Source organism: Phyllostomus hastatus, unplaced genomic scaffold (genome assembly GCF_019186645.2).
Source record: "Phyllostomus hastatus isolate PE091 unplaced genomic scaffold, TTU_PhHast_1.1 phas_contig_86, whole genome shotgun sequence".
Lineage (NCBI taxonomy): Eukaryota > Metazoa > Chordata > Mammalia > Chiroptera > Phyllostomidae > Phyllostomus > Phyllostomus hastatus.
In genome coordinates this window covers 56,342,299-56,347,392 of record NW_025333977.1, presented here as the reverse complement: position 1 = coordinate 56,347,392, position 5,094 = coordinate 56,342,299, and positions in this window count along the sequence as shown.

Here is a 5,094-nt window from a genome sequence, read left to right as displayed (position 1 = left end):
ATTGATACTAACAAAAAATGTAAAAAGAAAAACTGTACATGGAAAATTATGACAGTGAAGAAAAAAATTAAAGAAAATGCAAATAAGTGGAAGCACATACTACATTCATGGATAGGAAGAATTAACATCACTAAAATGTCTGTACTACCCAAAGCAATATATAGATTCAGTGCAATTCTTATCAAGATACCAATGACATATTTCACAGAACGAGAACAAATATTCCAAAAATTTACATGGAACCACAAAAAACCCTAAATAGCACCAGTAGTCTTGAGAAAGAAAAACATACTTGGAAGAATCATGCTACCTAATATCAAACTATATTACTAGGCCATAGTAATCAAAACAGCATGGCACTGGCATAAAAACAGAATAGTGAGCCTAGAAATAAACAAAAGAGGACAAAATGTATAATGAGATAAAGATAATTTATTCAATAATTGGCCCCCTTCTTGCAGCGCAGGGGTGGTGCATGGTGGACCTCATACCACTTGTGGGTACAGCGTGCCCTCAATGAGTACAATGCAGTTCTTTTTCCTGGGATCTTGGTGCAGACCAATTTGTCATTGTATGCATTGTAGATAACATCAGTAATCCTTGTTTTACACATACATTATTCTGAGTCCAAGGAGAAGTTGCCTACGTCCAGCCTCAAGGATCAGTATTCCCTGCTGTCTCCCCACAAGTAGACCATGTAAATGCAATGGGTACAATCTTAGTGTTGTCAGTGGGGCATCATAGCTCATATTTTTACTTCTTGTGGTGGGGCTTTCTCTTGCACTTGGTCATGTAACACTTGTGCCAGTTGTCTCGAGAGATGTCCATAGGTAGGTGCCAGCTGGAAAGAGACTTTCCTTTTTTAAATTTCTTTTCCTTTTATTACTTGGATTACTTCTAGAAAGACAAGTACTCATCCTCTATTTGTTTGCTGTTTGGTAAACTTCACTTAGAAAAAGCAAAATAAGTGTTTATTTTTTCTTTTTACCAGTTGTTAAAATATGCCTGGCTCTCTGCATCTGCAGTTCCAACCAACTAAAGATAAACAATATTTTAAAAAGTTATGTTGCTGCTAACAGTTACCATATAGTTAGGATTTTGATGGTGTGTTTGTAAAGAACATGAACAGACTTTCTTCTTATCATTATTTCCTAGACAGTATAACAACTTTTACAGAAGATTTGCATTGTATTAGTTACTATAAATAATCTAGAGATGGTTTAGTAGGGGTGTTCAACCTGTAGCCCGTGGGCCTCATGCAGTCCAGTATGGAAATGAATGCAGCCCAACACAAAATCATAAATTTACTTAAAACATTGTGAGATTTTTTTGTGATTATGTGTCACAATGTATTGAATGTGTAGTCCACAATAACCCTTCTTCTAGTGTGGCCCAGAGATGCAAAAGGTTGAATACCTCTGAATATAGCACCGGGTGTTGGTAAGTTATATACAAATACTGCTTTATTTTATTATATAAGGGACTTGAGCATTTGTAGATTTTGGTGTCTTAATGGGGAGGGTATTGGAGCCAATTGCCCTGTGGATACTAAGGGAAGCCTGTAGTGGGCTGACTTGTATACCTCAATGGTGACTAAATAGGTTTTTTTCTGTCTTTTAGTAAAATTGTGAATTCATTAGTTTAAATGAACTTGGTGTGCTTTATCCATTACAGTGATAAATCTTTTTTGTCCATTCTTCTGGCCAACGAGAGTCTAGTCAAATTGCCTTGTGAGTCCTTTTGGTATGACTGGAGTAGTCTTTGATGTCTTTCTTCCTAAGAGTTATCAGCTTCCAGGGTCATCTTGTATGTATTCAACTCCATAACTAGAATGGACATTTGCCCCAGGATCTCTTATTAACTTTTGTGCAACTGTAGGTCATTAATTCGAAGGCTTATCAGTCAATGCAGGTAGGATTACTTTTTTAAGGTGAAATATATCATGAGTTTAACTGAGCCCTTCAATTATAATTCAAAAGTATTGAATTTCACTTAAGCAATTCTAACTTTAATTTAAACCTATTTCTGCCACACAGAGACACCAATTCCCAACAATCCTAGTAATGATAAAATGAGGATATCATATAATTGGTCATCTGTTTTATTCCACAAGATGTAAAAAAAAATCTTTATTGACAATCACAATTTTCACCAACAATATGATATGGAAATCAGTGTAAGCTTTTTTTTGTAGTTAAATTACTATATTAAATTAACATATTAAAGACTCTTGAAATAGCTACTTTCTGGGTGCTTATGCCTCCAACAAGTTACACAGTTTTGTTTATTTGTTTATTGTTATTTGTCATATTCTTTTCTGCTTTTAGGCTTTAAAATATAGGTAAAAATAGGTGTATTCAAATATGTCAACTTCCTCATCCTTAGCCCTTATCTTATACCACACTCTATTTATAGGTAAGCATTAAAAATATTGTTTTTTAAATTTGTTTGTTTGTCATATATAAACATATATATTAACATCCCCTTCTTTCTTAAACATTGATATAATATACTCACTCTTCTCTACCTTGCCTTTTTATCTCCTACTAATATAAATCTAAGAGGTTATTCTAGGGTAGCATATAGAAATGCATTTATTTTTGCAGTAGCAGAATGTTCCACTTTGTGGAGCCCACCTTAACTTATTAAACAAGTCCTATATTAATAGATATTTAAGTTATTCCTAGGTTTTTGCTAATATAAATCAGTCCTTAAGTAAATAACCTTGTACATATTTTTAAAAATATATTGTTAGCATATATTTAGGATACATTGCTAAAGATGGGACTGTTGTGTCAAAGGCCAAATAAATCTGTCATTCCAGTATATATTATTAACTATTTCTTCATAACAATTATACCACTTTAGACAGGTATATTTTGTCTACATTAGGAAAATCTCTTTGAGTGTCTTTATATTAGGTGAAACAAGATGCTATATTTTCTTTACTTCAAATAAATGAGTTAAGCCTATTCACATGTATTGATGTGATTAATATATGTAACCTTAGCTCTTATTATGTTACATGAATAAGTTTTGTCTGGTTCTGACCAATGAACTAAATAGAACATCCAGAAAGATGTAGTGTGAGATGGTGGCATAGGTAAACATGGCTCTCTTCCTCACATTCCACATCAGAATTACAACTAAACTATAGAACAACCATCATTCAGAACTGTCAGAAATTGAGCTGAATGGAAGTCTTTCAACTCAGAATTAAAGACAAAAATCAAATCAAGATTGGCAGGAGGGGCAGAGAGAGGAACATGCTGGTGCCATACCCACACATGGCAGATAAAAATTGGGAGGGATATCTAAGGAGTTAAAGGTCCCAGCCTCACACCAGGTCCCTCAGCCCAGGGTTCCAGTGCCAGGAAAATAAGTCTCTATAATGTCTGGCTGTAAAAAAACAGTGGGGATTGAGGCTGTGGAAAAAGAAACTTCTGAATCCCAAGCAGTTCCTCTTCAAAGGCACACTCACAGACTTACTCAGACTTACTCCCTCTGAGCTTCAGTGCCAGAGCAGCAGATTGAAAGGAATCAGAGACACACAAGGAGGAACTGAATTGTCCAGTATCAGGGTGAGAGCTAGGAGGCATATTTCTCCAGAGAGAAGTGCTGGCAGAGACCATTGTTTCTTTTCTGAGCCTTCCCCCAACATAGGCAGCAGGCAGCATCATATCTGAGACTCCATCAACATGGCTAACACTGTTTGCCCCACCCTGGTGATTCCTTGAGTTCCTGTTGAACCCAACTTTCAGGTCTGCCCAAGCTGTTTCCATTTGCTTTTCCATATGAATGGTTTGTCTTGGCCCATGCCTTAGATTTTCCTAAATTCTCTTGAAGAAGCAACAGCTAGCTTTATTGAGCCCCATACCTCTCACTATGTTGTCCCAGGCCAAGCACCAGGAGCAGTTGGCCTTGGTTCACAGATTGTCCTCTCCTGGGCACCTCTAAACCCAGCACAAGTAGCAGCCACCTGCAGATCACTTCATAACCAAGGCTATATGTCCCTGGATAGAACACAGGTGGTGTTTGAAGGCTCTACTACAGGAGGAAGCTGTACACAACCCACACAATGGGTGCAACTTGAATACCCAGTTTGGGTAATAGGAGAAGCTGTGTCACTGAACCCTACAGAACACATACTATATAAGGCCACTCTAACAAGATTGGGAAATGTAGCAGCTCTACCTAATACATAGAAACAAACACAGGGAGGCTGCCAAAATGAGGAGACAAAGAAATATGGCCCAAATGAAAGAAGAGATCAAAATTTCAGAAAAAGAACTAAACAAAATGGAGATAAGCAATGTATCAGATGCAGAATTCAGAACACTGGTTATAAGGTTGCTCAAGGAAGTTAAGGATGACCTCAACAGCATAAAAAAATCCTATCAGAAATGAAAGATACACGAATTGAAATAAAAAAAATAATTTACAGGAAATCAATAGTTGAATGGATAAGGCTGAAAATTGCATCAGTAATTTGGAACATAAATTACATTGTTTAAATTACATTACAAGGTTTAAAACATTGCTTTTTTTCTACTTATTATTACTACTTCAAACTAGAATTAGGTTTTTTTTCTTCTTCTTCTTTTAAGATTATCTCTTTGTATTTAGTCTTTGTCATTTTAATTATGGTGTACCTTGGTGGGGAATTCTTTGGGTTCAGCCTTTTAGGGACCCTCTGTGCTTCCTGGACTTGTATGCCTATTTCCTTCATGAGATTAAGGAAGTTTTCCATCATTATTTTCTTAAGTAGGTTTTCAATTCCTTGATTTCTCTCTTCTTCTGGCACCTTCATGATGCAAATTTTGATATGCTTAAAGTTGTACCAGAAGCTCCTTGAACTAGTCTAGTTTTTTGGATTCATTTTTTTTTCTTTTTGCCGTTGGATGTTTTCAGTTTTTTATATTCCAAATTGCTGATGTGATCGTCTGCTTCATCTACTTTACTGTTGATTCTCTGTAATGTATTTTTCATTTTTCACCAGTTCTTTTTCATATTTTCTATCTCCATTTTTATGTTTCCTATCTTTGTGTTAAAGTTCTATGTTCATCTCTTCTGTTTATTGAACATCATTATAAC